The following is a 14,231-nucleotide window of genomic DNA, read 5'->3' as shown; positions in this document are numbered from 1 at the left end:
CCATAGCCTACCCCTCTATTTATAGCCTAGGAAACTTGACCCCTAAGTTTTCTAGTTTTTTCCTAAAATACCTCTCTCTTGTAGTACACTCCTACCTACCACAAAGGATATTTTGGTCTATTTTCTTCTTCATTCATCAGACGCCCTCAGCGCCTTCACGACTTGGCTTCGCCTCGACATAAGCTTTACGATGGTATCACGTACTCTCAAATCCCCCCAAGGTTTTGAGGCCAAACCGTGAAACCCTAGCATGCTTCTCAAAGCGTGACTAGTCCTCACTTGCTTCCACCAGAAGCAAGCGCTCTGATGATAGCGCGTGTGAAAGGATCGAATAGCCCAAGAGGGGGGGTGAATTGGGATAATAAATAAAACTTCTACCGCTTAAGCAAATAAAACTAAAAAAGAATGCGACTACGGGATTTAACAAGATAACTAATTAAGCAAAAATAAACAAGAGAGAAAATCTTAAAGAAGAACTTGCAATAGTAATAATGCTCAAAGTAAGATGCGAGAAAGTAAATAGTTGGAGAAGAGAACACCGATTTTTTTCCGAGGTTTCGAGAAGTTGGCACTTCCCCCTAGTCCTCGTTGGAGCATCCACCAAGGATGTAGCTCCCCCTTGAGTCACCAAGGCTCAAGTGCTCCCTCTTGATTACCCCTTCTCCATCTCCGGATTGGCGGGTATCAAACCAAGTACACCTTCTTTTCCTGGGGCTCCCACAATTCCTCCAAGATCTCACCGAGAAATCCTCCGATCACCAAGACCGTCTAGGTGTTGCCAACCACCACGAGTAACAAGCCTCAAGCTTCACTTGACAAAGACCAAGCCTAGACAACAGCTAGATGCACACTTGTTACTCTTCAAGCACTCAAGGAGTCCTTAATCTTCAACTAAGAACTTTGAATTGACACAAGTGCTCTCTCTCTTGCTTCTAAATGACACACCAAGTGTATGAGCTGTTACAGGGTCGCAAGAGATGCTGAGAGGTCCAAATGGGTGGGTATTTATAGGCTAAGGATCAAAAATTAGCCGTTGCCTAACAACCCAGAACTTTTTCTTAACGCCGGAAGGTCCGGTGTGAATAACACGCTTCACATCGGAATATCCAGTGCTAATACTTCTAACAAAATAGCCATTAACTGTTCCATTAGCCGTTAAAACTCCGGTGATTAATCCTAACTTACGGCGGATCATCCGGCGCATTGAAATGGGTCAGATGATAGTTTGCAACCTCTCTGTGTAAATTCATCCGGTGATCATGTTTTGCTACGCCGGACTATCCGGTGTGTAGAATTTGTTCTGGACTTCACTGCTTTCTATTTCTCCGGTGATTTCACCTTTCGAACGCCGGACTATCCGGCGTGGTCTTCAACAAATTTTCAAGTCAGAACTCTTAGGAATTTACTCCGGTGAACTCACTCTGATACAAAGGATCATCCGGTGAATTGAACTTTTGCTGAATTTATCTGTTTCAAAACCATTTTGAGTTCTAACTTCTAGATTTTGAACAAAAAGCTTTTTGAGATTGACCTAGCAATATAAGGTCACAAGTGTGCATCGACTATGTCTAGACTCACTTAGGTCAAGCTACAACTCTTAACCTCTCTTTATAGTACGGTCAAAAGACTAAATAGAAATAGAACATATACTACTCCAAGTGTCCTTCATCTCCTTGTGACACTTAGATCTATAAGATCCTTATCCTTCAAGTTCCGGTCCTTTGATCGTCCATATAAGCTTTTTAACGGGCAAGAGTATCAAGGCATCATTGTCAAATAAATTTTATTTATCCTTTACACTGCTCAAAAGCTCAAATGTTAGTCATAATGATATGGTTATCATTAATCACCGAAACTCTTACCTCTTAGGGGCCTAGATGCTATAGCGTGTCCTCTGTCTTATGATCTTGATCGCTGGCAAGTTTCTCTCACTCCTGATCCCTCGGGCCGTCTTACCACTCACACCAGCATCCCTTTGCTTAACTTTGTCAACACGCAATCTTCATCTTCTGTTTCATACTTTGCTTGACCTTTATGCGTAGAGCTAGGATCACCCTTAACTCCGTCCGATCCTCCTTGATCGTCCGGCACCAAGCACCCGCTTAGCCCCGATCAACCACCGTCAATCACCAAGTTGCATCCATCACCTGTACACCTTAAAACAAGCAAACACATTTCTCCATACTCCAAAACATCTCCAGTTCAGCACACAATCAAAAATTTTAACTCAAAGCACATCCTGCAGAAAACGTGAACACTGGATGTTTCGGTGTGTTCTGCTCCTGAACATCGGACCATCCGGTGAGTATAGCATTATCTGTTTCAGGAAAATTTTGCTCTCTGCAAGAAAAGGTCTGATCAAAGCTTCCGGTGATCTCATGTCCATTACTAGATAATCCGGCGTGTGCCAATCCACCAAACCATCCTTCTATAACATCTACAACAAAAGGTCTGTCGCATTCTCCGGTGTTCACAAACTCAACACCGGACTATCCGACATATATAATAAAACTTGGCACCAAAAATCTCCTCTGTGCAGAAAATACTCTGACACTCTATGTCCATCACCGGACCATCTGGTATTTGCTTTCATTTCTGCTTCAGCACTGAAAATACTACAGTGCTCACTTCACCGTACCGTCGAACTATCCGGTATGGTAAAAAATCCACACACTGGATGTTTTGATGAGGCATAATTTTCTGAATTCTGAAATAGTCTACTTCAATTTAAACTTTAGTTAGCCATAAACAAGATCACATACAAATAAGCTCATGTCAACCAAAATCATTGCAAAGTCAACATTGTCAATGACCCATCATATACAAACTAAGACACATTTCAACTTGATTTCTCAAAATATTACTAAATCCATCTCAAAATAGATGACATTTTAGCTTCTTCTACAATGTTTAAAATATATAACGCTACATAATTCTGAGATAATTTTAGCTCATATTTTCCATTCTTACCTCCTTCATTAAATAACTTTTTTTCAAATCTCATTTCTCACATAATAAATGATATTAGAAAAGTAATATGATAATTTTATCTTTTATTTTAACATTTATGCTCAACATTAAAACGCCACCTATTTTAAAACGGATGGAATATTGCCTTTTAAGTGGTTCGGCGCCCAGTAGTATTCACTTGCAGCCGCCCGGCCGTAGAGTTTGCAGCTGAAGTGTAGCTTGTTTCGACGTCAGGGTTAGGGTACATGGAAATTCCAGCCGCCGGTACAAGGTGATGATACCAGGCGATGAGCGAGGTCAAACCTAAAATACTAGTATTCCTATATAGGTGTACTATCATATTAAGGGTAAATTTCGAAGAAAAAAAAGTTCTATATATATATTTAAGAGAGTAAAATAGAGTTACAAAGATAGGCGCAAATTGATGAGCTGGTTGGTGCAACCCCAGCATTTCATCTGATCCATGGCACATTAACATTCGGTGATGTACTGCTGCTTGTTCGAAACTTGTCGAGGCAGTTGAAGTTGCACGGTCGGCTACTGAGCTGTGAACATCGCTTCTGAGCAACCTTTAAGTAGCATTCGTTCAAAAGCTGTCTTGGTTCTCATGTGGTTTGTTAGTTGTCGGTGCCCTCGATTGAGAATGTTACTTCATGCAGTGATGTTTATCCAGCTGAGGCTTATTGCTTTGTTAAAATGAGCTGTTTGTGACGCAAACGAACAAGGTGCAAGTCAACAAGTGTAACATCATTCACTCTGTTTGGAGATTCTATCTGCGAGAGCGTGTGGGCCAACAGTACGTGCACAGCACTCAGCGAGCATATCAAGATCTCTGAAGAGATCACCGGAGCAAACAAATCCATCACATCAAGATCTCTCAAGTGAACTGAGGTATGCTCAGTCGGTTAGGATCTCAACAGTAGAACTTGCTCCCTCAGATTTAAGTCTTAAACTTGATACGTATAGTCAGATTCATAAAATAGCTATATATATATTCTTAGTGCCTTAATATTTGGTTGATATAGAAGCCAAAAGTTGTACCTCTTTGTTTTAAAAAATAATCCACCCTATCCCTGCTCTAGCAGTTGGGCCTACCCGGCCTGCACAAACGGCACGTGCTCTGCCTTTTTCTGCCTCGGCGGGCGACCTACAAAAGGACCGAAACAGTGCACCGGCAGCAGTTCGGCAGACACAGATGCACCAAGCGACACGCTAAGAAAGGATCGACTCCGCCGTGCGGCGCGGTAGGTTCACGGCATGGCGCCCGTGCGCGCAAGTTGCCTCGCAAACAGGTCGCCTTGGGCGCCGCGGTTGGCAAGACGAGACGAGAGGGCCGGCTGCCGCGGCGGGACTGGGACGTGGGCAGGGCACAGAGGAGCATGCCGTCGACCGGCACGCACGCACGGGTCACGCCCGTGCTGTCCAGGTTAGGAAAGGGCTCCGGGTGTGTCGCCACGGCGCGGGACACGGCGGCAACACACGACTCGCTTTCCAGCCGTGGCTTCTACTGCTCTAGCCGAGTGTCTGGCTGGCCTCGTGGGAGTTCTTGCTCTTGTGCCGTTCGTTTCTTTACGAGTGCAGGTTGTGCTGATGGTGTCTGGCCACAGAAGTCAATCTCTATTGCAGCAAGCTGCCGAGCCTTTTTGGCCGTGTTCCACTACGTGCGTGTGGTGATACCATAAACAAACTGAAAAATAACAAAGCTTGGGGACCGGTCTTCCAGCTGCCCGTGCTTTGGACTTTGACGGGAATATGGGTTTGCGTACTAGGGTAGGGAGTGCAAGCTCACGTTTGTGGGAACAGTTTTGGCAGGGGAGGATGACACATGCACATAAAAAATTGTAGCAGGGAGCTGCCAAGTTTGAAATTTGACACACTAGTACGACTTGAAGAAGTTAAACAGGATAGAAAATCAGGTGGTTTGGCATGGCCCGATCCACCAAACCGGGATTGCTGCACAGTGCAGCGCAGTTCATGGGGAGTTTTTTTTATTTTTTATTAAATATTTAAATAAATATACTCTTGATGGTAAAACTTGCATAAATAGATGTTCAACCCTTTTAATAGACGATAAGGATGTCACGGTGGCACTGTCATCCCTTATCACCTTTCCAAAGGACGGGTAGAGACCTCCCTGCGCCTGCCACCCTTACAGTGCGGTTAGCCCCCTTACCGCCCTCTTAGGGGGCGGTTAGGGGATGCCCCTGCCCGCCCTCCACCCCATATAATGGCTAAAATTCAGGGAAAAACCTCATTTTAATCTGGAAAAAAAGGAAGATGAGAGGAGATGAAAGAGAGGCAGTGCGGTGAAGCCCTACTACTTTTGATCTGCAAATTTTGGATCTCGTTTTTCGGTAATTTTTTTATACTTATGTTTTTATTAGTAATTAAAGTACCACTAGATCTAGGATTTAGCGGTATAACAATAGTTATATTAGATACAACCTAGGGTTTAGAAATGTAGAATATGTTGTATTTTGTAGTATATTGTAAATAATAATTACGATATGGTATGATAGCCATCAAATGCATAGTAGTATTTAGAGTATGGTAGTTTCGAATATCTAGATTTTACAGAATAATAATGTAAGTAATAATTATAGCTAATTAGAAACTATTAAATAGATGGATGATTAATTAGTTTAATTTGGTTAGTTTGCTTATGGGCAATATTAAATAAACCTATTGTTAGGTGATCATCGGTGTCGGTAATTTTGTTAGAGTTTCGATAATCAGAAATATAATTTTTTGGTATTAACATTGGATATATTTTCGGATGTTTTTAGGGATGTCAAATAAATTATATTTTCAGATATATTATGGTGAAGGTCAAATTAGTTATGGTCCTAGCGGTGTAGATCTCTCTGAATTTCAGCATGTCGTTAAGGGACTTAGTAGAGCCAATGAGAGGACTATAGTGGGCGTGTGCAAGTAGCTGATACGCCATTTTCAATTGGATCCCTAGTAACAATTCAAAAACAAAGACTTGATGATTCTTTTCGAGAAATTGTGCAGCTAAAACCAGCAGAGAAAGTTCAATGCCCTATGAGCAAGACTGGACGAACTAACCATGAAGCGGATAGCTAAGCTAGAAGCCACAGGAGATGAACCGATTGCTCTTGGACCACTGCCAACAGATACTAGACTATGTGTATATTTTCATGTAACAGACTGTTTATATTATTCATGTATATTTGGTTTCAATGTATATTATTCTTGCCTACATGTTGTAATATATTCATGTATATTTGGCTTCATTGCAGATATAGCACACCCACCGACCCCCGAGCTTCTTGACCCTGTAGTGGACAAGAAGCACTATAGCTTCTTGTCTGCCGTTCACCAGACGGAATTAGGGGTTTTCCGACCACGTAGCCCTGGGGAGCTACTTATGATCGATGATCGTTGGAAGCACCGGTATTTCGCTAATTAGCTATGTATGTGCTAGTTTATTTATTTATTGCATGCCCTACAGTCACTTTATATTCTAAATGGTGCAGGTTGGCAACATCTGGACCCCTACCGCTGTGCCGTTTGATGGAGGCCCGCGCGACAGACAACCCTGAGGTAGTATCGAGGTGATTCTATTTCGACCGCTCGCTGATCGCTGCACTAATTGACCAATGGAGGCTTGAGATCCATACTTTCCACCTCCCCTGCAGCGAGATGGCTCCGACGTTGCAGGACGTAGCCTACCTGTTAGGCTTACCTTGCGCTGGAGCTGTCATTGGAGTCGCCGACATGGATGCAGACTGGATGAACGTCATGCATCAGCGGTTCGACCCTGTTCAGCGGACGGACGACGCACCGGCCTATGTGCCCGAGTTCCTGTCAGATCCGCGAGGGCCCACGAAGAAGTGAATCCTCCAGTTCCAGGTACCTTACAATTTACCTTCCCATTTACTTTACGATTTTAAAGATATTTAATGATCATCATTTGCATTACTTGTAGCCTACATACATGCACCCGGAGGCCGGCTTGTACTCGATCTCAAGGCACTTGGAGGCCTACCTGCTTTGGTTGTTCAGCTAGGTTATGTTCACCAGCGCTCAAGGCCACCTGGTGTCGAGGACCCTTGTTCCATACGCAAGATGGATCGCAGATGCGAAGCCCGATGATGCCCCCCAGTTGAGCTGGGCCTCTGATGTCCTTGCTGCGACGTATCGGGCCTTGTGCAATGCGTACACGAAGAAGGAGCTACTGGCCACATTTGTTGAGTGCCCACTACTACTGTAGATGTGGTCTTACGAGCTATTCGCCATAGGCTGGCCCATTGTGGACCAGTCCCCGTACCCTGAGGATTGGTATGGCGAACCCGAGGAGGATAGGCCCACCATGGGCTCGCTGTGGTGTTGACGTCGGATACGTATGAAATATAGTTATGCTTCACTTGCCACATGTTTTAGTTCTGGTTTCTTACTATGTTTCTCCAGAGCTGCACTGGGCACACGAGCTGGCCCATAGCGTGTACGAGCTTTTTAGGTCACAGTTCAACCGTCTGCGTCCAGACGACATGATCTGGACCCACTACAGCCACTTGTTCATCCAAGCCCGTGCGCTTGTCGGTCTGTCTCCGTTGTGTAGCCACGACGAGGAGTACTGGCTTACGAAGAAGCCGCTCGTCTTCGACATCTATGTCGAGGAGTACTCACCCACCGTGTGATGAGGCAATTCAGACGCTTCCAGTCTTTCCCCCTCGTCAACATTCGCACGGTTCCGGGCCACGTCCACAAGTAACTAAAATCAAATAAATAACCCATAGCATTCGTCTCATTGACAGTATATTTAATGTGGTTGACTTGCAGGTATACACGAAATGGAAAGCCAGGTGGCAACCTCCAGGCAGATCGCTTGGTGCCATACATCTCGGCGTGGTCCCATGCCCTTGAGGATGTCATCGAGGAGCCTCATCCTTTCACCGTGCCGAGCTTCGAGGAGTACTTGCGGTGGTATGTCCCGCATACATGTACATGGGTCACCTACACCCCATATACTGTCCGGCACCACATCGCGTCGACTACGGAGGCCTACCCGGGACATTGGGACGAGGACGCTGTATTAGCGGTATGTGTAATTAATATCTCATTTATTGATTATATAATCCCATAAGAACGACTATAAACTGAAATTCTCATTTCATGTTTATTTCAATAGGCCGATATCATTTACGATATCCATAGGGATGCGGTTGGAACCATGAACCGCCTCTGGGAAGGGGTGTAGCTTAGTGCGGTGGATGTAGCGGGGTTTGTCAAGCGGGTTTTCGACAAGACCACGCGGACCCTAAAGCTTACCTCTTGCCGATCCACCGCAGACGTCGTCGGTGCTCCTGCCAGGTCAAGTGGGGTCCACATAGAGTCATCTAGGAGATCTGATGTGCAACGCTATCCACCGGGACCGACACCCACATGGCCACCTGGACCACGCCCTCCATGCTCGGACACAATAGGTACGTATTTTTCATACGCATGACAGTTAAAAATATTCTTTTATTACTGATGCATTAATTTCAAACAAATATTAGGTGCACCTACATACGTCTCAACGCTATCACCTAGACCATGCCCAATGCCGACACCCTTACCGCTTGCAGGCCTCTCATGTAGTGGGCGACAATAAATTACCGTATTCAATATATTCAATAGTATATCTAATATATTTCGCATGTTACTATGATGATGAAGCTGGGCCATCTTCATCTGCACCTCGACCGGTCGCACATCCACCGTTCGGAGCTCCACCGTTCACACCCTACTATGGCACTCACGCCTGTCCATCTACTGTTGCACCTGCATACCATACAGGTACAACATTGCATTTTATACAAATACTTTCATTTGCACATTTACCATATCTAATAAATTCATCTATTCATAGGCCCCTCAAGTGAGTAAACATGGACGACGGCGGAACCTTCGTAGTCATCATACCCGAGTCAGGAGGATGAGCCTGGGCCAGACCCCCCATTCGACCTCATGAGGGACTTCTTCGGAGCCACATCGGACTACAACGTCATCACGCAAGCCTACCAGGCAGGTTGGTCCACCAGACACCCTGACCTACTCTAAGGGCTACGTGAGGGCGAACTAGAGGTAGTGGCTCCGGGACCATGATGGTGGGAATGGCCGACGGCAGCGGGGGAGACAGCAAGAGGATTGTACCTTTGCTTTTGTAACTTATATGTCTGTTTCATGATGTATCTTCGATTAGCGAACTAGTCTTACATATTCGGACGTGTCTACTTTCTATGGTCTACTTACCATGTCATAACTGCATTACTTAATCTAACGTGACCGTATGCTAGTTGCATTTCTTAATCCAACATGACCACACGCTACTTTCTATCGTCCTCGACTTTGTATGAATCGTTCACGACAGAGTTAGAAAAGCATTTCTTACAAAGCTACTTATACACGAAGTGACCACGCGACACCTCTGTCGGAAGTTTAGCTTTAGAAACGAAGTGACCACATGACTCCGCTTTAACCATGAAATGACAACACCTCTGTCCTGACGTAATCTGTAGACACGAAGTGACCACACGATTCAACTTTAACCATGAAATAACAACACCTCTATCCTAACGCAGGCTGCAGACAAGAAGTGACAACATGGGAGAGCTTTAACCACAAATTAAATGACAACACATCTATCTTGACACATGGAATCTCTGCCCAGCATCAATGCCATAACTTCCATTCTTTAACAGAGAATCCAATGCTCCAGCCCCTCACCAAGCCCATGCGCTCAATCCATGCACCAGCCCCCAGCCACCATAAATAACCCCACCTTCATCCATGGATAGATCACTCATTCCTCAGCTCTCTCAGCTGCAATATCATCATCAGCTCCACCAAGCCCACTCAAGAAATATTGGGGGATTTTCATCCCCTAGGGGGTCGAACCATCGATGTACTTTTATGGCGATCTTTGTAGGCTTCGTAAGTCTCAGAATATCTCCTACACCTATGGCATACATTTCTTTATGTGTGCCAACTACCAATATGACAAGCCTCAACATAGATTGTATGAGTACCCACTGGTATAGCGACATAGATCAGTCATGTGGCACTTTTCACATCTTGTTCCCGATTTCACGCAATGTTTTACTAATCTCTCATCTTATTTTATTTGTTCAGTCTCCTCCACCTATCTGTGACTTCATTGAATGGCTCGATATGGAGCAAAATGAAGACCAGAAGCGGTGGGTCGACATAAGCATGCAGTGGAGGAGGAAAGCGTACGCACACCGGGAATACGAGTAACAGCAGGAGGAACTACGACTGAAGTGGCAGCAAGAGGAACGCATGAGGAAGGCAGCGCAGGACCATACCGCGGCTCAAGCCCGTGAAGCTGGGAAGGCAAGGAAGCAGGAGAGGATCCATCGCGCTAAGGCGGTTGGCCCCGATGCCCTGAGAAAGGGCAAATATCCTAGGTGCACTCAGTAGACAGCATCTAATGTAACCCGGTATATTTTCACCCCCTAAGGCATGTTAGGATTAGTAACGGCACGCTATTAGGTTGGTATTTAGGCGTACCGTACATGCCACTATCTTTTTGCCATTGTGTCTTTATGATTAGGGTCATATGTAATGTTTGTCACCGTATGTCCCATGTAATATTCGTTACCATATGTAACCTCCGTGCTGAATAATATGCTAAGAGTGCTTCACATCTATAATTGTTCAAAAATTAGATTTTGTATCCTCCCAACAATACGTCAAAAATTACTGGTACAATTTTACATCAAATACATAAATAAATATCGATAAATTTATATCGATCCACAATTTCCAAAAAGTAACTACTTCGTGATACCGTTTTGGCTACTTTTTAACCGTTTCGATCCAAAATTTCTAAAACATCAGCAACTAACACTTTTCACCGAATGAATGTGTAATACTTTTAAAATTGACGTATACAAACGTTAAATTGAAAAACAAATTTTCCCACTGCCCGTTGTTAAGGCGGTTAGGGTTACCCACCCTCTCATAGGGCGGTAAGCCTACCCGTCTGAGAGGGCAGTAAGGGGTGGTGGTGCCACCGTGGCATCCTTATCGCCTTCTGAAAGAGCTCATGAAAGGGCTACACCCCTTTTAGAGGATGGTAGGTGTCTGTTTCTGTAAATCTTATCATCATGAGCCTATTTATTTAAATATTTAATAGAAAAAATATAAATAAAAAAACTCGTTCATGGGGGACGGCCTCAGGGGCTGGTTGGTCCGTGTTCGGCTGATTGGACCAGAGACAAAGTTAGGCCGTCGGCACTGGTGGGCCGGCTCTATTGGCAGTTTGGCACCAGGCCCTCGGTGTATAGCTTGCAGGGTGCCCTCGAGAAGCAGCAACTTTGCAGTTTGCAGGGTCGTTCCAAATTCCAATATGGGAGATGAATTCGGGCCATATTTCAAAGCAAGAGCATTCACTCACGGACGAAGGACGCTATGCTTTTCCATGTCTTGGGAACATGAAAGACTGCTAATCCGCGCATGCTTGGAGGATAGCTCGCGGATCTCCCAACAATCCAAAACTTTCTTCTTTAGAAAGTTTTTTCTCCGTAACTTCTTTTTTGAAAAGTTTTTTTTAGCTCAAAAATTTTAAGATAAAAGTTGCCGAGAAAAAAAATCAAACAAAATTTTGAAAAAAAAATACTAAGGAAAAAATTTAAGAAAAAGTTTTCTGTAAGCTGTACATGATGCAAGAGTTGGTTCCTCACAAATACAGGTGAATCAGGATTTTCCGAACATGAACCGTCGCGAAGTCATTGTCGATTCAATTGCTCGTAGTAACCACAGTTTAGTATAAAAGCACGGTACAAGTCCAAAGTTTTTATTTGTTTCTAAACAGAAAAAAAAAAAGACCAAGGCTTTGTTCGTACGCACACCACATAGGACTGGGCAACCGCCATGGCTTACACGTTCAGGATCCACTGCCGCGCGTCCCAACGACCACAGCTTCTCAGTCGTCAACGGCGAGGCCGTCGCCGACCCTCGCGACGACCGTCAGGTGCAACTGTGCAAGGGGTTGTTACTTCTTTGCTTCCGTAAGATGGGTTATGCACAACATATGAAATTAGATGAGTGAATGGTTGTGAAAGGTAAATTCAAATTTATTTAATCCTAATCAAACACTTTAATCTCATATTCAATTTGGGACAGATTATTATCCTATCACTAAAAATAATATACAGAAATATCTGTAAGGTCTGATTGCCCTCAAATTTTACAGTAGAAACTAGATAATATTATGAAACTATTCCAAAAATCAAATTAACCAGATCTCGAGTTATGACATTCACAAATAGACTACGAAAGATTATCACGAAAATAAATTAAACTCTAATTTTGTGATTATGCAAGAATTACAAAAAATTAACCAACCAAATTTTTAGAACCTTATCTAAATGCTCTATGATGATTTTGGATGGATCAAATTTTTTAGAATCTTATCTAAATGCTTTAGGATGATTTTGGATGGATCAAACCAAAACAAATTACGTTGATCAAAGGATTCACCAAAAATCAACACTGAGAAACGAAACGAAAAATGTGGATGAAGAACAAAATTACCAATTCATGAACTTACAAAATTTAATCTTCATTGTATGGATGAGTTCATAAGATACATCTTCATAACATCCCTACAGGAGTCTCCACAAAAATTCTAAACAATAGATGGTTCTCCCCTTTTTTGCTTAAAAGAAAAATTATATCTCTCTCTCGGTTATGTTGCACTCCTATTTATTTTTTGAATTTTGCTATTTATCTATCGGCATATTTAGAGAGGGAAATCTGTCGAATTTCGTACTGTAGGGTGAACTTGGATATTCATGCGGTCATCTCCTCTGGTGAGCTCCTCTGGCAACGTCTTCTCCGGCGATAGTGAGGTTAGGGTTAGGGGTAAGGTTTCAGGTTAGGGTTTGGGTTTTCAGAATTTTAAGGGTTGCCGACTTAGACGGAGGCTTAGGGAGGCTACTGCCCTGGCGGTGGTGGCGGACGGGATGGCGAGGCAATGGGGGTGCCGCCTGTCACGGTGGTGGGGGATGGCTGGTTGGCATGTGGTTGCGGTGGGGACGAGCATAGCTGATAGGTTAGCAAGGGAGCAGTCGCGGGGTGGGGGGGCAGATCTGGCGGTGGCGCCGTTAGAGTGGGGCAGGGCGGTGCAGGAGGTTTGGGAGCTCGGGGAGGAGGAAAGTGGCGTGGGGACCTCAAGGAGGAGGAATGGGCGGTGGTGTTCTGATGGGCCACGCTAGAACCGCAACGGCAACGACGAAGCGATGGCGAGTGGGAGGTGGGAGGGGCTAGGAGGCTGCGACGGTAGGTGGGAATAGGGAGGGTTAGTGTTAGAGGCGGCCGCCGGTGGGCCGCGTCATCACCGAGGATGGCGCCAGCGAGGTGGCGGGGTGGCAGCGTGGTGGCGAGCGGGGCAGAGTCGAGAGGTGGCGGTGGGAGTCGAGAAGGGTGGAGTGTGGATTAGGGTTAGTGTGTGTGTGTGTGTATATATATATGCATGTATGTATGTATGAATCTGAGACTAATTTGGAGCGTCTGATTTAGATAAAGAGTCAAAAATTTGACAAAATTAAGATATCTAAATCTATCATCAGATAACTAGACACTCTTTTTTTTTTGGATCGGTACTTTGCCTTTTCTTCTGTTCACATCCGACACAAACTCCAGATCTGTCTCATGAACCTACATCTGGGCTTCGGTCTCTGTCTATCGATCTCCTGGGCCACATCTCACACGCTTGGTCCTCAGCTATGCTGTTAGGCTAGCCTAGTGCCCTTGGCTCACTAGGCCGCACACTGACACCCACCTAGGCTGCAGCTACCTTGCTGGGCTGCTCCTTCACTTCGGCTTGCTACATGCTGCCACGCCTAGCCAAGCGCTTGGGCCGGCATGTGCTCCGCCTAGGCCGCCGCCTTCACGCTTGTGGGCCACGCCTCTGTCTGCCTCCTCATGCACGCGCTGTTAGGCCACCATCCCCTAGCCTGACTGGGCCAACTAGGTGGACCATGCGCCCTCTAGGCCACACCATGAATAGTGCAGCTGAGCCGGGCTTCTATCGCCTTTACAATACCTTCTCCTTCTTAATTCTTCCTTTTTTATTCCATAACACACACGCATGCATGGCTGTTAAATAATCTTTTCACGCCATAAGTCACTCGATCCATCTTCACACCATAGACTATACAACTTTCATGTACATCTTATATCTCATGGTGTAATCCATCTACATGTGCACCGTTTTCTAGCCTGAA

Source organism: Phragmites australis, chromosome 4 (assembly GCF_958298935.1).
Source record: "Phragmites australis chromosome 4, lpPhrAust1.1, whole genome shotgun sequence".
In the NCBI taxonomy this organism is placed as follows: domain Eukaryota; kingdom Viridiplantae; phylum Streptophyta; class Magnoliopsida; order Poales; family Poaceae; genus Phragmites; species Phragmites australis.
The sequence above is the reverse complement of the archived record's forward strand: the minus strand, read 5'-3'. Positions refer to the sequence as shown.